The 24,885-nt window shown below is 45.5% G+C and overlaps 1 long non-coding RNA gene across 1 annotated transcript in view; it reads right to left on the bottom strand.

The window, feature by feature from the left end:
* LOC106510507 overlaps nucleotides 1-18,777 on the bottom strand; it is a 54,854-nt gene extending 36,077 nt beyond the window's left edge. Inside the window, exon 1 of the long non-coding RNA XR_002344619.1 lies at nucleotides 18,534-18,777. This is a non-coding gene — a long non-coding RNA (uncharacterized LOC106510507). The remainder of the gene's footprint in view (nucleotides 1-18,533) is intronic.

Genomic DNA, 24,885 nt, shown 5'->3' with positions numbered 1-24,885 from the left:
GACCATGGTTTGGGGGGCATTTCATGACCATGGTGCTATGAATGCTCATTCCTATGTCTGGCAAAGATTTCATGGATGGGCCACTCAGTGTGCTATTACTGGACTAGGCCTTATTAACAGTAGCCACCTGGACCACCTGTCTTACTAGTCTATTATGGTCTAGGAAAATATTCCTGCTTGTTGCTTCTTCCCACATCCAGAGTTACATGATTACAATCATGGATCTCATATTGAATTATGTATTATCAGAGGCTCAGTTACACCTTTGTTTATGCAAGAAACAACAATTTTGTAAAACAGGCAATATAAGTCATAAGTTGTTGCAAATATCTCCTGGTTTCAGAGAGGATGTGTTAATTTCTTCTTTCCAGCACAGCCATGCACAGGATGGTCCCTGTGAGCTGAAAAAAGTTATTTTAGTTTAACAATCAAGCACAGTGGCCTTGTTCCCTGAGATGGGCTGTGGTGTGTAGGATAATATACAAAGGCTAAACTAAAAGAAACAGATCTAATATAGAACCAGATCTTCTACTTCCTACCACAGTTCCCCACTGTCAATGTCCATTCCACTATCTTATAGCGAAAGAGGCAATGACCACTCTGGCTACTTCCTGCTAAACTGGGGCAATGAAGGGCAAGTATGGCATGGAACAGATTGGCCTTGGGCTGGGAATATTTCTTTGAATCTTTAATAAATAGCACAATTCTCCTTCCTTCTTTATCTACAATTATTTGAAACTGACTTAGCTCTGTTGCATCTAATTTGTAATTGAACTTAGGCTTTTGATTTCAGTTCCCCTATCTATTAACTTTCAGACTGTCATACCGATACTAGATTCCCAAGATTAAACAAGCATGTTGACATACTTCTGCAGCTATAATGAAGGAACTCTCTGGAAGGTAGGTCTTAAACAGTATATTCCAACTTCAATTAACAGAACCAGAATTTGATATTCATTGAAATAGTCCCTTTCTCTCTAAAAATACCCTCATTTTAAAATCAAATACAGCCAAATTAAGATTAGTTTGTTTTCAAAATAGGTACAATTAGATGACCATAATTTACTCCTTTGAATTGGCTATGCTGGAATTTCTTTCATAAGGAGTCTCAGACTGAAATTTTAAAAGGTCTCTCAGGGCCAAGACAGCCATGCCAAGGAACTATGAGATTTCACCTTACAGGTTTGGGTGAAGTCCTCCCTTTTTTAAGGTCCCCAAAACGCCTTTTTTTTTCCTCTTATTAGAAGGTGGCCTCTCTAATTTACCTGAAAAAGCTGTTGGGAATCTAAGAATTTCCAATCCCTGCAGAGGTTAGGCAGAAAGAGAGGACAAACACTTCGACTCTGCCCACAAGGGTATAATCCACCAAACTACTGCAAGTCACAGCTGGCCCAAGGGGAAAAGATTTCCCCACATCTAAAAAAAATACAGATCAAAGCCAGTAACATCTCAGGCAAAATCAAAAATCATCACCATTTGTTAGTTTGCACAACCAATCCCTCTTATCAATGAAAACCAGTTTCGATTAAGACTTTCAAAATATCTTACCTAGTTTAGCCAAATGACCTAAAAGTTATCTGAAACTTGTTTTTGAAAAAGGTCCTTCTTGAAAATGCAACAGTTTTGCAAAGTATAAGCTTAACTATTAAAGACTAAAAACAACAAGGTTAAAGATCTGATCACAATGCTTCAAGTTGCTGGGACATACAACATTTTTTAGGGCCGCATTTGCAGTATATGGAGGTTCCCAGGCTAGGAGTCGAATTGGAGCTACAGCTGTCAACTTACACCACAGCCATAGCAACGCCAGATACAAGCTACATCTGCAACCTACACCACAGCTCATGGCAACACCAGCTCTTTAACCCACTGAGTCTGGCCGGCGATTGGAGCCACAACCTCATGGTTCCTAGTCGGATTTGCTCCCGCTGCACCACAACTGAACTCCCAACATACAAAAGTTTAAGATGATAACTAAAATTATAACATATCAGGATGCATCCAGATTTCAGAAATCTTGTATAATTTCTAGAACATCTATATTAATAACATTTATTCATACTGTATAACCTGAGGAAGCTTATCACTCATTTGACAATAGTTTCTGTGTAATTTAGCACACCAACTAATCCTAGTTAAATATATATGTGTATGTATTTTTTCTTGAGATGCCTCAGGGACCCTCTGACAACCAAAATTTAGCTGGAAAAAAAAAAACTTTAATCAGAATTCGATAGGAAGTTTGTCAAAAATAGCAGTTTTAAAAACATTTGGTCAGATAGAATCACAGTTCACGATGAATACTTAAAAGCAAATACAGATCACTTAAAGGCAAAGAAGTTCACAATCTGTTATCAAAAGCAGCATTCTAAGCACTCAACACCAAATCCCTAACCCACTGAGCGAGGCCAGGGATCGAACCCATAACCTCATGTTTCCAGTTGGATTCGTTTCTGCTGCTCCAGGATGGGAACTCCTGGAGAAAGTATTTTAGATAGACATTTAAAAAAAAATTATTCCTACAGTGTTTACCTAAAAACTTTTATCTCGCTTATATTTAATTACTCATAAAATTTCATCACACCAAGCTATTTTTCTTGACAAATTGGTAACATATATAACAAGATTTTATTTAATTTCTATTACACCTAAGTGAAGTCATCAAGCCAGCTTTCTCTAACTGCATATGCAGACAGAACCAGATTTGGAATTTCAAGAGTTTCGTCTTAAACAATTTTCTCCAGAGTCTAAAGAATACAGTGGCCATGCAGTATTTTAAAAAATCTTCTCTCTCTTCTCTTCTAGAAGCATACTAAGATCTCTTAGTTTTGCAAAATGACCTTAGGGGGACTATCAAATGGAACAGAGCTCTGATTATCATGGCAGGTGTTATCAAATATCAGATAAAAGCAATGCAAAAGAGTCTCTCAGGATCACAGGTCCCTAGCACCAAAAAGGGAGAATCCCATCCACTGCAAAGGGAAAATCCCAATCAACACTCTGCCACGGGCAAAACCCAATAATACAATAGGAAAGGATAACTTGCCTCATCATAGGCAAGCCCAGTTACCAAAGAGGGCTCAACCGACCAACCCAAGTACTATACCACGCACACAGACAACACAGGGTCAGATGAGGGGGACCCCAGAAGCTACATTTTCACTCCCACTCCCAGACAGAGGCCTCCAGAGAGGCCTGGCTCCAAAAAGAGAGACTGAACCACTAAGGACTCACCCTAAAATGATACACACAAACCACAAACAGCAAATAAGCTATGGTCATACAGACAGCAAATCAGAGGAGGTGTGATCTAAAATTCCACTTCCACTTCCAAGTGGAGGAAACCTCCAGACTGGCCCAGTTCTCAAAAGAGAACAAGCCCAAAGGGGATCCCCTCCCACAAGGGAAGCAGCCCAAATACAGTGGAGAGAGTTCCCAACCTGCTGCAAGCTGAGTGACTTACCCGCAGTTACACCACATGTGGACTACAGCTCTGCATGTTTCTCGGCATCAAACAGTCTCCGAATGTGGGCCACTGGTGCCTGCCAGGGACAGCTCCTCCAAGATCCCTGGAGTGAAGTGGGCTCAGGCCCGGAAAGGGGCCACCCGAGCTGGGCCAACCCAACATGGGCACAGACTTCTAGGGGGTGCACAGAGAGGCCAAACAAACCGAAATGTTTGAGCAGAGAGTTTGAGAATTGGGGGCAGACAAAGGTTTACTGCAGGGCCAAGCAAGGAGACTGGGTACCTTGGGCACCAAAAGTCTGCCAACTTCCCCGAACCAAAATTACAAAGCATTTTTAAAGGCAAAGCGAGGAGTTCCCATCGTGGCTCAGTGGTTAACAAATCTGACTAAGAACCATGAGGTTGCGGGTTTGATCCCTGGCCTCGCTCAGTGGGTTAAGGATCCGGCATTGCTGTGAGCTGTGGTGTAGGTCACAGATGCAACTCGGATCCCTGGCGTTGCTGTGGCTCTGGCGTAGGCCAGTGGCTACAGCTCCGATTCGACCCCTAGCCTGGGAACCTCCACATGCTGCGGGAGCAGCCCAAGAAATCACAAAAAACAAAAGACAAAAAGAAAAAATGAAGGCAAAGTGAGGGAGGGGCATGGTTACTTGTTGCAAACTTCTTTGTGCAGAAATGTTCTTTATCCTCGCAGCTGTCCACAGAGGGCAGGTCATGATGTTCCTGTAAACCTCCAACAAGATAACATGTTCTACTTCAGAGAAGAGATAAAGCAGAGGATTTGGGGGAAGGGACTGCCGGGGAAGGCCCCATAGGGGCCTCGCTACCCGGGAGTGGAAATCTCACTCCTTAGTCCTAGAGGCTGACACACAAGACCTCGGGGGCTGCTCCCAGTTCTACTAAACAGGAGGACGAGACCAGTCCAAGACCTTAGGGAGGAAAGCGCCCTCTGCCTTGCCTGCTTCTCTCCCTTGCCTTCCTCTGGAACCATGTGTCTCCACTTTAAGTGCTTAACAGGCCTGGACCCAGACAGAGGGAAAAAGACAGACAGGGCTACACTTGGTAAAGGGAGCCCCCCTCCCAGTCCTACCAAGGGCGCAGGGGATCGGGGCCCCTTTGGAATCGGGGCCCCTTTGGAATTGGGGCCAAAGCTCCACCTAAAAATTTCACATTTGTCATGTTCTCTGAGCTCTCAGGGACCTATGTAGCAAAGGCTGTGTCAGGACAGGATTCTGGGTCTCAGCCAAAAGCCAGGACAATCTCCCCACTTCTGTGCATGGATGTGTGTTTTTGTGGATACGCCTCTGTCCTTTGAGGTGCTGTGAAATGGAACTCTGCAACCCCAGGTGGAGAAGGGGGCGGTGGTGCGCATTCCTCTTTCTGACCCAGAGCAAAAGCTGAGTGATGGACCATCTCACAACCTGCATTCAAGGCAGTTGCCCTAGCGCCTTTTTCTTTTTGTTCTTTCTTCTCTCTTTTTAGGGCCATACCCACGGCATATGGAGGTTCCCAGGCTAGGGGTCTAATCGGAGCTACAGCTGCTGACCTACACCACAGCCACAGCAACACCAGATCCGAGCTGTGTCTGCAGCCTACACCACAGGTCATAGCAATGCCAGATCTTTAATCCACTGAGAGAGGCCAGGGATTTAACCTGCATCCTCAGGGATCCTAGTCAGATTCGTTTCCACTGAGCCACAATGGAAACTCTTCCCTAGCTCTTAACTGGGGCCATTTTGCCCCCCAGGGGAGGTTTGGCCATATCTACAGTCACATCTGGGAGGATGCCGCTGCATGTGGTGAGTAGAAGCCAGGGACGTGGCTAAACACCCACTGGGGACTAAACAGCACCGCAACAATAAGCTGCTGGTCTGGACAGCTAGCAGGTGCCCTGCATGACCTTCACCTGCTTCTTTTGCCCTGACCTAGCTGCCAGGGGGCTTCTTAGAAAAGCGGGGGGATGGATGGCAAATTAAAAGTACATCTCTGGGCATTTAGATAAACAAAAAGTCAAAGAAACAAAATAAACAAAAAGACCCATAGAGACAGCTTGGTTACAGCTTCATCTCCATGGATGGTCTCCTGTTTCCACTGGACCCTCCCCTCTGTCTGGGAACATTGCTTCTAGGATGCTCTGACAAGCAGTAAATGATTGCAACAGCTTTTGATCTTTGTTTACCTCCATTTCCCCTACTCCCGCACCATCTTCCCTCTCCTGTTAAAAGATCCGTTTCTCTGTGAGAACCACAAGCCAGGCGGAGGCTGGGGCTGCATTAGGGATTGATTTTTCCCTCTCTCAGCGAGCCGTGCTGTTTGACTTTGAGCAGGCGCTTTTCAGACTGCTAAGGCCCCAGTGTCCTTCCAGCACCATTCTGGGCTGCAAGGATCTTTGGTGGGCGATTTCTTTTTTCTTCTATTGTTCTGCTATTAGCATAGTAATAACGATCATAACATTTCCATGCTTTCAGACCTCTTACAGGGGAGGACATCCGTGAAAGGGACTTGAGCTTCTGCAGATGACGTCTTTGTAATTTTGTTGAGCTCCACGACAGCAGCAGCTCCGGTGCTCATTAACACGGCGCTGGTAATGAGGTTTCCTGACACTTCTGGGGACCTTGATTTGTCAGAGGGCAGCAAACCGTGGCCTGGAAGATTCGAGTCAAGCCCTGTCCTTTCCCTGATGTGACAATACTGGCATTTTCACGGCTGAGGGGGCATGTTGCTCTCTCCCCGAGCCTACACTGAATTCTCATCACTCGCCTGCATCGTTTCAAACATGCCCAGCCCTGGTTAAATAAATTAGGTTACGTTCATTTTTCAGAATGCTATACAGACATTAAATAAGATAAAGTGTATCTACATTAGTAAGGTAGTAACATAACCAAGATAGACGAAGTTCCACAAAAGATTGCCTAACACCCTGCATAAATGATCTTGCTTACAAATGTTCCCTTTGATCTCTTAATGTAGGCATATAGAGCATCTGGAGGAATACAGTAAAAACTGTGAATAGTGATCATCCTAGGACTGGAAAGGAGATGGGGGAGGTCATAGGAAAGTGTCCCTTTCCATCTTTTATAAGGAGCATGGTGGTGTCCCCATCATGGCTCAGCGGAAACAAATCCAGCTAGGAACCATGACGTTACAGGTTCGATCCCTGGTCTTGCTCAGTGGGTTAAGGATCCAGCATTGCCATGAGCTGTGGTGTAGGTTGCAGACGTGGCTCAGCTCTGGCGTTGTTGTGGTTGTGGTGTAGGCCAGCGGCTACAGCTCCTATTTGACCCCTAGCCTGGAAACCTCCATATGCTGCAGGTGTGGCCCTAAAAAAAAAAAAAAAAAAAAAAAAGGAGCGTGTCAGTAGTTTATATGTGTCTACTGCCTGTCCAGCACTCAGCCCACCCTCTGTTAAGCACCTCCAGTTCTCCCCTCTCCCCTTCCCTCCACACCCCCTGTGCCTTCTCCCTTACTGCCCTTGTCCTCCATACCCTAGTTCTCTTTTTTTTTTTTTTTTTTTTTTCTTCTTAGGACTACACCTGTGGCATGTGGAAGTTCCCAGGCTAGGGGTCAAATCGGAGTTGCCACAGCAATGCAGGATCCGAGCAGCGTCTGCGACCTACAGCACAGCTCTCGACGATGCCGGATCCTTAACCCACGGAGTGAGGCCAGGGATCAAACCCACATCCTCTTGGATCCTAGTTGGGTTCATTAACCACTGAGCCACAAAGGGAATTCCTCCATATCCTAGTTCTGTCTTCTCATTTGAAAACACCAAAATGCCTTCATAACAATTTCCTTAGGTTAATACCTAAGATTATAATCAATCTAAAATTGTTGCCATGTACCATAACAACAAAAATAGGAATGATGAATATTTATTAAAGCAAGAACAAGGTGAAAATGATAGAATAGTTCAGCTGGAGGAGACTTCAATTCTAGCACAACATCCTTATAGGAAAGCTATCACAGCCTTCAATGAGCTATCTTCGCCGTTGTGGTTCTGGTGGCACAGAGTAAAGTGCCGAATCAGCTGATTATCAGTCTAACGTAGAAAGGGCTCCGTTGTCCATGTACCCAGGAGAGTCTCTTAGGAAGCTGGCTCTCACTCAGTGGTAGAGAGCTCCTGTCTGGGCTACAGCCTGTGCCCCGTTAGCCTGTAGCCACAGACCTTGAACTAGTCTTAGACCACGTCTACAAAGTAAATGCCAGGAAACTGCCCATATAATTCCGACTTTGCCGCCAAAAAGCAGGACCCAGCAGAACCACATCCTGTCCTCCCTTCCCAGTGCCTGGCTATGAACCACTAAGCTGCATCCTTCCCAGGATGGGTAGAGAGCGTGGTCATCTGAGGGAAAAAGAAGAGGGAACTATTGGTTTTTCCAGAAATCACCTTTTCCCCTGCCTTCAGTGAGCACTTTGTGTTCCAGCAGCTCTTGTGCCAGTGGCCACAGCCTCCTATTTGACGTGTGTTCTTCTCACAGCTTCCAGGGTGCCCCAGGCTCTCCCTTCCCCCTCTGTGGCCACTCTTTTCCAGTCTTCACTTGGGTTCCTCTTTCCTCGGCCCACCCTTAAGTAAGTCAAGTGCAGACCACTCTTCTGCACTTGACTTACTGTATCCGATACATGGTGTCCCGGAGCAGCTTGGTGTGGTGGGAAGAGCACCAGGATGGGACTCAGAAGACCTAGGGGAGAGCCCCGGTTCCCCTAATATCCAGCCGTGTGATGCTGGGAAAGGCCCACTCCCCTCTCTGACCCAAGTATTTCACAAGCCCGTGTGAGAATTACTGTGACGTTGTATGGGTGGATTATGGACTGAGGAGTTCCTGCTGTAGCTCAGTGGGTTAAGAACCCGACATAGCATCCTTGAGGATATGGCGATAGTGTCCAATTCACCTGTTAAGGATCTGGCATTGCCACAAGCTGCCGCATAGGTCACAGGTGCAGCTCAGATCTGGCATTGCTGTGGCTGTGATGCAGGCCTGCAGCTACAGCTCCAATTCAACCCCTAGCCTGGGAACCTCCATGTGCCACTGGTGCAGTGCTAAAAAAAAAAAAAAAAAAAATTTATAAGCCTGCTAATTAAAAGGATGCCAGTTCCCCAGTCCCCTCCCTCTTGCCCGTTTCCTTTCAGTCCTAGAGATTTCTGGGGAATTGTTTGTTTAGGCAAATACAGTTTACAAATCCTTGGATGGTTAAGGAAACCAAGACAAGAGAAGAAGAAAGTGTCTAGAACAAAATCAAACAGTGGGCTCATGATAGAACAGGCTGCCTCCTGGGACTGACAAGCCACCCGGTCGTCCCACTTGTGGGTGTCTGACAGTAAGAACTGTAGCATGTCAGCCACCTGCTGACTTCTGGCAGGAGTGAGGTCCATCTGTATCCCAAATGTTTCTCCATCCTCATGTGACAGTATTTGTTTCAATGGCCTAGAATACACAGGAGGCCCCTGATATCGAGGGTAGAAGCCAAGTTCTTTGGTCATAAGCAACAGAAAGAAATCCTAGAGATGTACATGAAAGATGTGGGCTAGTTCAAAACACAGGAAACCCAAAGAACCCAAAGGGCCCCCAGCCTCATCAGGGTGCTGTAGTGAATGACTCCTAACTTCTTCTTCTCTCCTTCAACCATTCCACTCAAATCCAAAGTTCTGGAGTTCCCGTCGTGGCGCAGTGGTTAATGAACCCGACTAGGAACCATGAGGTTGCGGGTTCGGTCCCTGGCCTTGCTCAGTGGGTTAACGATCCGACGTTGCTGTGAGCTGTGGTGTAGGTTGCAGACGCAGCTCAGATCCAGCGTTGCTGTGGCTCTGGCATAGGCTGGTGGCTACAGCTCCGATTCAACCCCTAGCCTGGGAACCTCCATATGCTGTGGGAGCGGCCCAAGAAAATGGCAAAAAAAAAAGAAAGACAAAAAAAAAAAAAATCCAAAGTTCTCAGGGCCCGAGTTCATCCCTATGTGGCCAGAGAAACATGATTGATTGTCAATCAAAGAGGAAACCAGATACTGGCACCAAAATCCAGGGGAACTGAAGCTGGATGGCCAAAAACTCTAGCAACTATCTACCAGGCCTATCTTCTTCCTGTTCATATCTCTCACAGCCGCTTGCGTGTGATAGGAGCATAGATCCAATAGGTTGAAACCCGACTCTAAGGGGAAGTGATTGACCAATGACAGGCAGGGCTGACAGAGGAGCCAGGGTCTAAGGGCCCCCACACAAGTGATGTTGCATGACCTAGATCTCACTGCAGGGCCACTTTATCAGCCAAGTCTGTGCTTGGCACCAGATGCTAAGCTTACTGAGGCTGCCCTGCCTCCTGCTCTTCTCCAGGGCTGGTCCTGCAACATCTTCTTTCCCTGTGGTTAAGACCCCTTGATAAACCATTCTTACCTGTCTTCACATGTGTCTTTAGTGTGACACAGACAGGACAAGGGAACTCATTCTCCTGTTACAGGAAGAGTATTAGTTTCCTCTTTTGCTGTTTTAATAAACTGCGATGAATCTAAAGGTTTAAAACAAAACAAATTTATTATCTTACAATTCCAGAGGTCAGAAGTCTGAAAGTTGGTGTTCATAGTCTAAAATCAAGGTATTATCAGAGACAGTTCTTTCTAGAGACGCTAGCGTAAAAATCTATTTTCTGCCTTTTCCACCCTTTAGAGGCCACCAACATTCCTCAGCTCATGGTCCCTTCCTGCCTCATCAAAGCCAACAGTGACGTATCTTCAGATCGCACCCTGTCTCCACGTCACATCACCTTGCCTGTGACTTTGACCCTCTTGGCTCTCCCTTACAAGGATTGTGTTTATATTATGTCTACCTGGATAATCCAGGACAACCTCCCCATCTCAAGATCCTTAACTTAATCACATCTACAAAATCCTGTTTGCCATGTAATGTAACATATTCATAAATTCTGAAATTGGGCTGTGGCCATCTTTGGGGTTAGGGTTACTCTGCCTACCACAGAGGGAAATAAACTAGTATTTCTTAAGTAGCTACTACATGCAAGGTGCTAGGCCAGGTACTTTACACAGATAGCCACAGCCCCCAGCAGATGAGCCATTATTATTCTCATTTTAGAAAATGAGAAAGCTGAAGCCTAGGTTGTTTACATGACAAGGTGACACAACTAATAAGTGACAGATTTGAACTCATATCAGAGACTGAATCCGATGCCCTCTGCTTTGCTCCTCCCATGTCAGCAGTTGGCTATGACTAACCCCAAGGGCTCCAATGAACTGTGACATTTTCAAGACATGAAGAAATAAATGTCAATTTATAAGCAGGCTAGTAATAAGTTCTCAGTCCTTACAACCCTCCGCAGAGGTTGTAGATCCACCACGTTCCTAGAGAACCCTTTATTTATTCATTCTTGTCATTTATGCCATTGAGTGAATATAGGAGTCTTCTAGATACCAAAGAAATAAATGTAAATGCAGTTAGAAATAAATTGTATACTAAATTTAATACAGATTAATTTAATTATATCACCTTAACTTTCTTATAGAGTTTTTTCAAATAGAATGTCTGTTTTATTAGACCAGGAATGATAATGAGACCCTCCAATAAAATGTATTCATTCAACAACATTTATTGGGTACCTACTATGGCAATGGCACTATTCTTGCATAGGGGATAAAGTATGGACAAAGCAAAATTCCCCACCCTTATGAAGTTTCCATTCTCTGGAGTTGGTTGATTTGTTGGAAATATGAAGTTCCTAGGCTACATGACTTAGACATGAAGAAAAAAAAGAAGCTTATTATTATATATGTGCACTAATATTTAAAAATTGACAATGTTATCCCTTTAATATTGACACTGACATGTGTTGGCCTATCTGCAATCCTGTGTGATGTATGAATGTTAGAGATTGAAATTTCAGAAATGACCAGAAAGAAGGTCTAGATATATAGATAGATAGATAGATAGATAGATAGATAGATAGATAGATAGATAGATAGATATTTGTCTTTTTGCCTATTCTAGGTCAACTTCCCATGGCATATGGAGGTTCCTAGGCTAGGGGTCTAATCAGAGCTGTAGCTGCTGGCCTACACCACAGCCACAGCAATGCGGGATCCGAGCCATGTCTGCGACCTACACCACAGGTCACAGCAATGCCGGATCCTTAACCCACTGAGCAAGGCCAGGGATTAAACCTGCAACCCCATGGTTGCTAGCTGGATTCGTTAACCACTAAGCCCCAGCGGGAACTCCCTCTAGATGTATTTTCAAGTGAAAAATTGAAGCACAGAGTCTAATCTATAATAGATATTTGATCATTGTTAATTTACTTCCCCCTTTTTTCCTTACAAAGTTATAAAGACTTCTACCTTGTTTAAAACTGGGAGAAACAACACCATTGAAAGGGCATAAGAGTCTCCTAGACCCAGAAAGTGATACCAAAGAAATAAATGTAATGCACTTAGGAGTTCCTGCTGTGGCTCAGCAGGTTAGGAACCCAGCAATATTATCCATGAGAATGCCAGTTTGATCCCTGGCCTCAATCAGAGGGTTAAGGATCCAGCCTTGCTGCAAGCTGTGGTGTAGGTCACAGATGCAGCTTGGATCTGGCGTTGCTGTGGCTGTGGTGTTAAATAAACAGCTGTAGCTCCAATTTGACCTGGGAACCTCCATATGCCATGACTGTGGCCCTAAATAGCAAAAAAAAAAAAAAGGAAAGAGGGGTGGTATAATTTAGACCACCAGAGGTAGATTCTATAAAAGAATAAATTTCTGCTTTGATTAGTTTAAACTGAATGGGGGCTCTTCTCGGGGATATGGTTTCCAAAACAGCAGACTGTAGAGGAGCTGAATATTTGTGAATCTGACTGTTCCGCAGCTACCAGGCATCTAGTGGTCTCCAGCTCCCAACCATGTTTCAGTCAGCAAACATCGGGGAATTGAAGCAACTATCCATTCAGATCATTTAAAAGGCAGTTTATAGCCTCACACTTCTGCTTCCTTTATCTGAATGTAATGTTTCAGGTATCCATGCTTTGGGTACCCAAAATATTCTGATAATTTTCCCCCGGTTGTTATGTAAGTTGGAGGAAGCTTGGGGAGCTGAGCATCCATTTTTGCTCCGGTAGATTTTGTGACTACACAAAGAATAATGGTGGATAACATCGGCTGAGCCATTGCCAGTGCCTTTCCAGGGGTTTCACCTGTACCAACCCTGCTGATCCACGCAGGACACCAGCTTCCTATCCTCATTTGGCAGAGGAGGAAACTGAGGCACAGAGTGTAGTCACTTGCCCAAGGTCCCAGAACACGTAAGTGACAGAGCCAGAATGCAAACTCCCCCTCCCCCGTCTTGGCTCCAGAGCCTGCGTGCTTAGATCCGGTAGCCCCCAAATCCTGCCAACCACGGTAGGCAGTGATCAGAATTTGACAAGCCTCTAGTCGCATTGCCCTCTGAGCTAGAACCGACCCTAACACATCAGTGGCCCTGAGCACACCAGCTACTCCCGGAGATCACATGTCACTTCACACCCAAGCACTGGTCCACCACTGAGAGGAAACCCAAATGAGTCTAGTGTCAGAAAAATTAAAAGTCTACTGTCGTTTGAGGTCATGGCCCGAGGCCCTCTCTCCTGATTGAGGACCTGGAACCAAATGCCCCAGAAGTGGGGTTCCTAATGAAATGCACTCATAGCCTCTCTGCTGAGTAGATGCTGCCAGTTCTGTTTTTATTGATTTCCACTTCACATAAAAGCCTCTTAAATCAAATTAAACTTGCTAGGAAACAGGGGGACTGTCTTTTGTTTGTCTCCAGTGCTTTGAAGGTATGCCCTTCCCTCCAATGGCTAGGAGGTCAAAAGTTGTCCTCAAAGCATTACCTCAGCTCGCTGCCTTCGCCTCTGTCGACCTTAAGGCAATTTGTCACCTGCATTTGATGTCGCTGTTTCTTGCCAGATGCATGATCTGTTGAGGCAGGGGACATCCTTTTTTCGATCACTGCTCCAGTCCAAACTGAGGGACAAAAGGATTTGCACTTCCAAAGACAGGGATCCAAATGGAGGAGAGAGCAGGGCAAACAGAGCATCAGCACCGCCTGGGTGGGTGCCTGGGTGCCTGGCCTGCTCCTCAGCCTCCTGGGGACTCAGCTCAAACGCCACTCACTCAGAGGGCCTTTCCTGCTCAAAGGAAAAGTCACCTCCTTATGACCTTTGGGGTGAAAACATTTAAACGGAGTGCAAACAACCCTAACTACAAAGACAAATTTGAATCATGGACTTGGAGAAAAAATTGTGGCTGCCTGATGGGAAGGGGAGGGAGCGGGAGGGACGGGAGCTTGGGCTTAGCAGACACAACTTAGAATAGATTTACAAGGAGATCCTGCTGAATAGCATTGAGAACTTTGTCTAGATACTCATGTTGCAACAGAACAAAGGGTGGGGAAAAAAATGTAATTGTAATGTATACATGTAAGGATAACTTGATCCCCTTGCTGTACAGTGGGAAAATAAAAAAAAAAAAAAAAGACAAATTTGATAAATTGGTCCATATGAAAAATAAGAACTTCTGTTTATCAAAGAAGACCATTCGGAGAGCAAAAGACAGGCCTCAGAGTGGAGTCATAGGTTCACAGCACACAGACTGATGGCAACCCCCAGCCAGAATGTCTGATCTATGGTGGCAGTATCTTTCCCACTCGCCTCAAATTCCGTAATGAATGTGGACATGTTTGCAAACTACAGAGTCCCTCACCAATATAAGGAATGACATGCGTGGGTCATACTGGTGGGTTATGCCAACCTGATAGAGGCAGGCTGAACAAAGCCCAGACTCCCCCTGCACACCTCACAGGCAGGGATAATCTTTGTCATATCAAATCCAATCATATCATCCTCCTGCCTAAAGCCCATAATGCCCATAACCTACGAGATGCCATCCAAGTCCTTAGCACGTCCTTCAACATCTGATGTCAGCTCTCTACCCTCATCCTCACCATGGCCCCATCAACAGAGTTCCAGCCACGCAGAGAGCTCGCACACTATGCCCCTTCACCTCCCAGGGGCTTTCATTAGCTCTTTCCTCTGCTCAGAATGCTCTCTCTTCCCTTTCTGCTCTAATAAGCTCCCACACTCCAACTCTGCAGGGATTACACCTGCCCTGGTGCCTGCTTAGAAGAACCATTCCTCCTGCCTCCCGTGGGACACTGGGGGCTGTAGTCGCAGTGTCCCATCATCTTCTTGCCATGAGGATAGAGTGACTGGACCCAGAGTGGACTCATTGACACAAGAACTTCCCTAGATTTTTTTTTTTTTTTTTTTTTGGTCTTTTTGCCTTTTCTTGAGCTGCTCCCACAGCATATGGAAGTTCCCAGGCTAGGGGTCCAATCAGAGCTGTAGCTACCGGCCTACACCAGAGCCACAGCAACACGAGATCCGAGCCACGTCTGCGACCCACACCACAGCTCATGGCAATGCCAGATCCTTAACCCACTGAGCAATGACAGGGATGGAACCCGCAACCTCAAGGTTCCTCGTCGGATTCGTTAACCACTGTGCCATGACAGGAACTCCAGAACTTCCCTAGATTAATACACATACATTTGGAAAGAGCAGGCCCTTTCTCTGTAGGGTTGCCAAACTGGCAGGGTGTAAGCTGAGTACTAAAAGCAGGTGACACACAGGGAAGCCAGTCTGTATATGGAGCCAGCAAGGGGGCGTGGGGGTGGGGAATAGAGACAAGAGTCAGACAGGGAGGCAGAAGGAGCCAGAAGAGCCAGCCTGGAAAAAGTACTTGGCTCCAGCCCATGTGAGGTCACCAGTTCTGCAAGACTGGTAATCCCATTCCTTTGCTCAAACTAGTTTGAATTGGGCTTCTGCCTGGCTAATCAGAGTATGTCATCCTCCTTAGCCCCTTCCCCTGAGGAAAACATGTTTCATTAGACTTAAATACGTGAATCATTTGCTCTTCCTTACCCCTCCTCTGTCTAGGGCTGCCCTAAGACACTGGGTCTCAATCTTGGCCACACATTAAAACCACCTTCTAAAAAGACCTTCTAAAAAATATCAATGCCCAGGCCCCACCCCAGACCAATTAAGTCAGAATTGCTGGGACTGGCATATGGACACTGAGGTATATGGAAGGACTGGCCAACAGGGACCTGCTTGCTGTATAGCACGGAGAAATCTACCCAATACTCTGTGATCATCTATGTGGGAAAAGAATCTGAAAGAGAATGGATGTGTATATATGTATAACTGAATCACTTTGTTGTACAGCAGAAATTATCACAACAATATAAATCAACTACACTTCCATAAAACTTTTAAAAAATGGGAAAAAAAGACTCCCAAGGAATTTTTAACATGCAACAAAACAAGACAAAACAAAAACACACATTTCTGGGGATGGGACCCAGATATCAGTCCCTCAGGAGACTTTAGTGGGCAGCCAAGTTGAGAGCTGCACAGCCTGGGGAGCAGACACCAAACAGAAGGAGAGCCCCATCCCTCCGTCGTGGTGATGGATGAAAAGAATGTGAAGACACCACAAATAGAAAAAGAAGGAAGACTGGTGCAGACACTCCAGGCAACATTTTGTGTGAGTGGATTTCTTAGACCAGTCACAGCAGACAAGCAGACACTAACACAGCAAGGCAGGGCAGCAATGGCCCCAAACTCTGGTTTTAGCAGCAGACAAGTCCAAGGCCAAGCTTTGTCACTGACTGGAGAGGTGACCTTGAGCAAGCCACTTCAGTTCTCTCAGTCTCCCTGTCCATCTTTAGGGAGTTACAAAGCCAACCTCTCATCTGCCAACATCATTCTGAAGCCACTTCCATGGTTTGGGGCTGGGGATGGGAGTCAGAATTCTAAATGAGCAAGCTGATGAGGGATCCACCACTCCAGCCATTATAATGACTTCCCATTTCTCACATCCGTTGTGATGACTCTAAAATGGCCATGATTTCCCTCATCTGCTCCATCAGGGGCTGTCTGTCTCCAGGTGTCAGAGAAGACCTGCCCGCACCTGCTGTCAGCTCCTCCATCCTTCTGTCTCCTCTGCTCAGCCCACCCCCACCAGACACAGGCAGGCTGTTTGCAGCAGCACCTTTGCACTTTGAAGCTTCCCTTAGAGGCATTACCTGGGAGATTTCCCTTTAAACGCCCGGGTGCTTCCCTGCTGCACAGTTCAGAGATTTCCATTCTGTGCAGCTTCATGCTAAGAGCTTCCTTGAAAATAAGTGAAGGAGACAGCTTCGGAGTGGGTTGAAAGAAGTTTGTTCTAAAGGAGATTATATAAGCTGGTATGGTGTTTAGTTCTGGCTGTCTGGTAGAGAGATCTGCCTCGGAAGTTATGAGAGAGAAAATGAGCAGGTCTTCAAGAATTTTGAACTTGGGAACAGAGTAGAAATAAATGAGCAACAGTGCTTTAGATAGATCCAAAGCTGACACCCTCAAAACACACTCAAAACACACACATCAAGTTATACAGAAGATCATACCCGAAGACTCCTAAATAAAAACTTGCTAGCCTGGAGTTCCCTTGTGGCTCAGTAGGTTAAGGATCCAGCTGTGGTCCTGGTTACTGCTATGTCCTGGGTAGCCTGAGAACTTGCTCATGCCACGTGAGACCAAAAACAAACAAACAAAAGCAGGCTAAAACAAGGCTTTCCTAAAGATTACTTGTATCTAACTGCTGTAATAAATATCAAGACTTCGATAACTTAACAAAATAAAAACTATTTGTGATCAAATAAAAGTTGGATGTTCTCCTGGTCAAGCCACTCTCCTGGACAGCTCCTTCCACGTGGTGATAGGAACCCAAGCTCCTTCCACCTTGAGGTTCCGCCCTGCTCTGTGCCCTCCAAGCCTAGTTCACAAGCCCAGGGGAAGAAAGAGAATGTGGGAAGGATGGTGGGAGGTTCTGCTCTCAGGACCTGAAGAGGCCCACAGTCCATTGACCCCACAGATCTTCAAGGGCCAGCAAAGAGGCTGCGCGCTCCTGGGCTTGTGACCACAGCTATGTCTGCCACCAGAGGCCTCTGAGTTACCCACGACATTCTCCTTTTTCATTTTATACCTGGTCTTCACTCTCATTTTTGCAAGCATGTTGCACATCTGCTCAGGGCCAGGCACATTAAGCCAGGGCATCCAGAGAGGCATGAGCACGTGAGAAGGAGAGGAAGCACAGCCTTAGGGGCCTGGGCTCTGGAATTGAAATCCATAGGTTCAAAACCTGCTCCTTCCCTTTTTAGCTGAGTAGTACCTTGGAAGAGCAATTTAATCTCTTTGTGCCTCAGTTTTCTTGTGTGTTTCTCTCTGTACTTGGATCACAGACTGTGGTAAGATTCAAACAAGAGAACACACAAAGGAGTATGTTCAGTGGTTAATGAATCCGACTAGGAACGATGAGGTTGGGGGTTCGATCCCTGGCCTTGTTCAGTGGGTTAAGGATCCGGCGTTGCTGTGAGCTGTGGTGTAGGTCGCAGACATGGCTCGGATCCCTCGTTGCTGTGGCTCTGGTGTAGGCCGGTGGCTACAGCTCCAATTCGACTCCTGGCCTGGGAACCTCTGTATGCCCCCGGAGCAGCCCAAGAAATAGGCAAAAAGACAAAAGGGGGAAAAAAAAAGAGAACATACAGAGCAGGTATTTGGACCTGGAGCTCCACAATTGTTCCTGCTCCTCCTCCTCTTCCTCCTCTTCCTCCTCCTTCTCATCCTCTTCTTCCTCCCCTTTCTCCTCCTCCCCCTCCTCTTCTTCTTCCTCCTTCCCCTCCTCTTCCTCTTCCCCTTCCTCCTCCTTCTCCTCCTCCTCTTTTTCCTCCTCCTCTTTCTCCTCCTCTTCCTCCTCTTCACCCTCCCCTCTTCCTCTTCTTCCTCTTCATCCTCCCCCTCTTCCTCCTCCTCCCTCTCCTCCTCCTCCTCTTCCAGAGCTAACAGATCCCCACAGGTTACAGAGGTCTTTGCATGTTTATTTCACTTTTAAGGTGGAGGAAAGGAAGTTTCTCCCAAGATCCCTGCCTAGAAGAAGCCAGGCCAGGTCATCCTAAGCCCAGGATGCAAAGGTCAGCCTGGGGAGACTTAGGTGGACCACAGATCCAACAACTTACCTGAGACCAAATATCAAATTCACAGGTTGAGGAGGCTGATGCATCAGGAGTCCTGTCACCGTTATCTCACCATCTTTCTCCTCACCCTGGGGATCAGCCAAGCTGCCCTGCTCTAGCCTTTTCCACAGCTTCTCTCCCCAAGGCAGGAGCAAGCAGCCTGAGAGAGTTCCGACTCGCCTTAGGCTCTCTCCCCTGAAGGACTGAGCCAGCCTGGGCACAAGGGGCTAGATGGCTCTCTGGACTGTCAGACGCAGGAAGCCCTGTGGCAGGAATCTGTAGCAGACACAGCTCCCCCTAGGGCCTCCCTCTGCTCATCAGGGACCCGTGCTATTAGCATAAGAAAAGGGCAATATTACCTAAAGTCACAGCTGCATGTGTAGCATGCTTTATACTTTTCAAAACATGCACACCTGCCCGGAGTCTTTGTTCCTTACAGTAAGGTGCATGAGGCAGGGAGTTTATTTACCATGTGACTGCATTTCAGTTTCCGCAACAGGGGGCACGGACCTGCCCATGGGTCTTGAGCAGAAGGGCAAATCAGGGCTGCTAACTCTTCCAACCAAGACCAGCATTAGGCTCAGAAAGGACATTTGGCCTCAACATGGGCTAATTCATTGACCAAATTCCTTCTGGCCCTTACAGCCTGCTTCACTGTCAACACATCTGTCCTCTGGGATCATAGTCTATGACGGATGAGTAATCAAAGGGGCTACCAAAGTGCTATTAGATCCAAGAGGAGAGTCAGTGGCAGAAGCAAAGAATGAGAAACTGGACTGGAAGAAAGTGAGGCCAAAGGATGATGGACATTGAGCCTACCATCCTCCCCCCCAACCCTACCCCAACTGGACACTGAGAAACTTGAATTAAAAAGCCCCTGAGGAGGAGTTCCCACTGTGCCTCAGTGGAAACAAACCCAACTAGTATCCATGAGGATGTGGGTTTGATCCCTGGCCTCGCTCGGTGGGTTAAGGACCTGCCATCACCTCGAGCTGCAGTGTAGGTCACAGCTGCGGCTCTGATTCAACCCCCAGCCTAGGAATTTCCATATGCCACGGTGCACCCCTAAAAAGACCAATAACACAAAACGAAACAAAACGTCCCTGAGGACACAACTCCAGCCACGCTTTGATCCTTTAACTCCGCCAGGCGCTGCGCTTGGTACCAAGGACGCAGGACAGAGAAGAACGAGGCAGGCCCCATCCCTGCCCTTGTGGAATTTGCAGTCTAACGTTTATTTTCTACTGCCTTTAATCCTCTATCATCACATTTCCTACAATCATCCAATCAAAGGATGATAAGCTGTAAGGCCCTAAGTAGACATTTATTCTTAACAGAGTGGAAATTCTAATATTAGCATTCATTCAGGGCAGGAGCAAGGAGGCTGTGAAGAGATAAAGGGAAGAGAGGTAAGGAGGGGACGTGGCACTTTTCTGGGAAAAAAAAGTCGGGTCCCAGGACCCTTTTAGATACAAACAAGAGAAAATCTAACCCAAGATGGACATTGTTGCTTTAGATAACTGAGAAATCGGCCTCATAGAATCCTGACTACATATCAGGACAAGGACCCGCTCTCCCCCTCTCTCTCTGCCTCTTCCCCACCCCACCCACAACTTCCACTTTTCTCCAGGTTCCCTCTCCTCTCAAGCTGACTCTCCTCGGTGGCAGCAGCAACCCCGGAACACCAAACATTTGCTGTTCAAAGACAGTAGTTAGGTTTTGTGGGTTTTTTTTTTTTTTCATTATTAAAATGACGTAAGATCACAAATAGGTCTTGTTGCTACAACACATTTCAGTATTGAAAAAAACAAACATTGTTGCTTTTTAGGAAAAAGTTTCCTTTTTTAAAATCAATTCCCTCACCATTGGAAGGACTGATAGTTTAAAATTTTTCCAGTTTCAGGATTTCCCGTCTTGGTGCAGTGGAAAAAAACCCGACCAGGAACCATGAGGTTGTGGGTTCGATCCCTGGCCTCGCTCAGTGGGTTAAGGATCTGGCATTGCCATGAGCTGTGGTGTAGGTCACAGACACGGCTCGGATCCTGTGTTACTGTGGCTCTGGTGTAGGCTGGTAGCTGTAGCTCTGATTAGGTCCCTAGCCTGGGAACCTCCATATGCCACAGGTGTGGCCCTAAACAGCAAAAAAACATAAATAAAAATAATTAAAAAATAAAAATTTCCTGTCTCCTAAAGCACACTATTTACTTAATCAGAATGCCGATATTATCACCCCACTGTAGCTGGAAGAACAGGCAAGGCATTAGCACTAAGAAAAACAGCAAATTTTATGTACAAAATCATTGGTCATTGAAGAAAAAAGAGAAAAGTTCTCTTTCCCAGAATTCCAGGCAATAGCTTCTTGGCATCTCATGGTGGTGACTAGGTCATGTGCCTATTTCTAACCAATCTCAGTGGCTGGGGAATGGGACCGATGATGGGCTCAGGCCTACATCCTCATCACCAGCCACCTGAAACTGGAAGTGAGGTCACATGATCCAAAGGTGGGATCCCTAGAGGTGGGTGAGTCAGATTTCCAGTGTTAAGGGGAAGGGCAGGATCTGGACCATTCAGATCTGCCAGCCTGTGAATCCAGGAAATCTCTACAAGCCTTGACATGCACCCCAAACTTCCAGGGATTGTTGTAAGGAATCCATTACACTCGCAGACCACAAATTTCCAAAAGGGGGTCCACAGGAGATTGGCAGCATCTCCTACTCATTTCCAGAGCAAGAACCACATTTCATCTTCCACCAGAAGAGAAGAGACGCAGGCCATCACCTGCCCTTCCCACGACCTTCTCTGTTTATCAAACACATAATAGAGCCTTCTCTAAAAAGTCCACAAAACCCAATAAACATCCAAGAAAATAATAATTAGATATATGAGCACTGGGCTGAGTCTAAATGAGTTTTGTGGGTCTCATTCACATCTCACAAAATGAAGTTAACTGTCTCAAAAAAAGAAAGAAAGAAAGAAAGAAATGGTCTGAGGCATCTTTGTTCTTCTGGCAGCAGCCAGACACAGTGAGCAAGTAATGAAATAATTCAATTCAAATTGCACCTGCTCTTAGAAGTCCCTCTCCTTCTGTGCAAAAAAAGATTACAGTGACTTGGCTTTTTCTAAATCAATGGCTGTAATGATGTTATGAAATAATTATTAATGTTGGTGATTGTTAGGGGCCTGATTTCCAGGCTTGGTGGGGCTGAGGAACTTCCTCCTATCATGAAGGGCAGCTCTTTGCAAGGACCTCAAATCCATTGCAAGAATACAAATCAATTGGTTAAGAAAGCAATGAAAGTGTGGGTCTTACTAACTTTCTTTTTAATTGAGGAAATATTCTGGAGAAAGTTGGTAAAACAGATAAGCTGCATCCAAAAGGCCCCCAATTGCCAAACCTAAGTCTGTGAGTTTCTTTGAAACTCAGAACAGGCTGTCTCCCTCAGCAACTCCTTCGGCTATATCTCTGCAAAGCCCTTCAGCAACATATAAAGTGATTTCTCAGTTTGTTTCCAAAACAATTGGGCCCAGGCAGGATAAAACAATATCTTCACTCCAGACTCAATGCCATATGGTAACCTCAACACAAATGCCAGATCAAGTCTAAAATGAATGTTTCTTTATCTATTTCTTTTTCTTTTTTCTTTCTTTCTTTTTTTTTTTTTTTTTTTTTTTTTTTTTTTTTTTTTTTTTTTTTTTTTTTTTTTTTTTAAGGGCTGCACCTGTGGCATATGGAAGTTCCTGGCTAGGGGTCAAATCAGAGCTGTAGCTGCCAGCCTGTGACACAGCCACAGCCATGCTAGATTCAAGCCGTGCCTGCAGCTCATTCACCACAGCTTACAGCAACACTGGATGCTTAATCCACCAAGCAGGGCCAGGGATCGAACCTGCATCCTCACAGATACGAATCAGGTTTGTTACTGCTGAGCCACAATGGGAACTCCTCTATTTCTTTTTCTCACTATTTAAACTAATATTTGACAGACCCTGTTGAGGGAGGAAAGGGACATATAATAGGTACTTGGCTACTCCTCATAGGTACACATTACTTATGCATGTATTCAAACCACTTTGCTGAGAGTACCATCTGGAACAACCTCTTTTGAGGGTTATTGGAAATGCCAAATTTTAACATATTTCCCCTTTGACCTGGTTCTTAACACTTCAAAAAATTATATCCCAAATATTCTTGTACATATTCCAAAAAAGTAGGTACAAGGACATTTATTCTAACATCAATGCCTATATTAGCTAAAGACTAGAAGCATCCTAAATACCCCTTGTGAGGGGAGGTGCTCAATAAACCATGATTCATTCAAACAATAACATATTTTGCACCCATTAAAAACCATGAGCCTGAAGTTCCCGTCGTGCTGCAGCGGAAATAAATCTGAGGTTGCGGGTTCGATCCCTGGCCTCACTCAGTGGTTTAGGGATCTGGCATTGCCATAAGCTGTGGTGTAGGTCACAGGAGTGGCTTGGATCTGCCGTTGCAGTGTCTGTGACGTAGGCTGGCAGCTGTAGCTCCAATTCAACCCCTAGCTGGGGAACCTCCATATGCCTCGGGCGCAGCCCTAAAAAGCAACAATGACCACCAAAAAAACCCATGAGCCTGCTTTCTATTCCAAGATCTGAGATTAAATAAAAAGGCAAAGTAAGGAACTGTATGTAGGAGGCTATCATTTACCAGGTCAGGGGAGGAAACAGGAGGGACTCAGGCATATATGTTTGTAAATAGAGACAACCTCTGGAAGAGTCACAAGGAAAAACTTCCTTTGAAGAAACTAAAGAGACTGGGGACTTAGAGGAAGATTTGCTTTTCACTCTACACTCTAACAAAGATAAATAAATAGAAGGATTACTGTCTATCAGCATTGGTAACATAAAGAGAAATAATAAAATACAGATAAAGAAAAGAAAAAACTGGTCAAAGGTAATCCTTTCATATCCTTCTTAGAATTATTTCAACAATTCCAGCAACTGTTTCATACTCTTCCAGACCTATTTCTATGCATATTTTAATAAAAATTGGATTTCATATATATATATATATATATATATATATATATTTTTTTGCCATTTCTTGGGCCACTCCAGCGGGATATGGAGGTTCCCAGGCTAGGGGTCCAATCGGAGCTGTAGCCGCCGGCCTGTGCCAGAGCCACAGCAACTCGGGATCTGAGCCACGTCTGCAACCTACACCACAGCTCATGGCAACGCCGGATCCTTAACCCACTGAGCAAGGCCAGGGACCGAACCCGCAACCTCATGGTTCCTAGTCAGATTCGTTAACCCCTGAGCCACGATGGGAACTCCTGGATTATATTAATAATAGCAAATATCAAACAACTTTAAATGTTAATAAATATTCATCTAAAGCATCATTTTTTTGCATTTTTTTTTAGGGCCACACTTGCAGCATATGGAAGTTCCCAGGCTAGGGCTCAAATCAGAGCTGCAGCTGCCGGCCTACACCACAACCACAGCAACTCAGGATCCGAGCCACATCTGCAACCTACACCATAGCTTCATGGCAACGCTGGCTCCTTAACCCACTGAGTAGGGCCAGCAATCGAACCCACATCCTCATGGATACTAGATGGGTTTGTTTCCGCTGAGCCACAACAAAACTCCTAAAACGTCATTTTTTTTTTAACTAATAAAACTTAATTTTTAGAGATGTTTAGGTTTGTAGCAAATATGAGTAGAAAGAACAAAGAATTTCCATGTCTTCATCCCCTGTCCTCACCAAAACACAATCTTTCCCACTATTAACACCCAGCATCAGAGCAGTAAATTTGTCCCAGCTGAGGAGCCTACACTGACACATCCTTATCACCCCAAGGCCGTAGTTTACATCAGTGTTCACTCACGGTGTACATTCCATGGGTTTGGACAGATGTATCCACAATGATAGTACCATAAAGAATAGTTTCACTGCCCTAAAACCATCTTTGTTCTGCATGTTTATCCTTCTTTCCCCACTAATGCTGGGCAACCCCTACTTTTTTTTATCGACTTTATAGTTTTGCCTTTTCCAGAATGTCATGTAGTTGGAATCATCATACTGTATACAGCCTTTTAAAATTGGCTTCTTTGGGGAGTTCCCATTGTGGCTCAGTGGAAATGAACTTGACTAGTATCCATGAGGATGCAGGTTCAATCTCTGGCCTTGCTCAGTGGGTTAGGGACCTGGTGTTGCCCTGAGCTGTGGTGCAGGTTGTAGACTCAGCACAGATCCTGCATTCTTGGGGCTGTGGCATAGGCCGGCAGCTGCAGCTCTGATATGACCCCTAGCCTGGGAACTTCCACATGCTGCAAGTAGAACCCTAAAAAGCAAAAAATAAAATAAAATAAA

This window comes from Sus scrofa, chromosome 6 (genome assembly GCF_000003025.6).
Source record: "Sus scrofa isolate TJ Tabasco breed Duroc chromosome 6, Sscrofa11.1, whole genome shotgun sequence".
NCBI classification, from domain to species: Eukaryota; Metazoa; Chordata; class Mammalia; order Artiodactyla; family Suidae; genus Sus; species Sus scrofa.
This window is presented reverse-complemented; position numbering and strand designations above follow the sequence as displayed.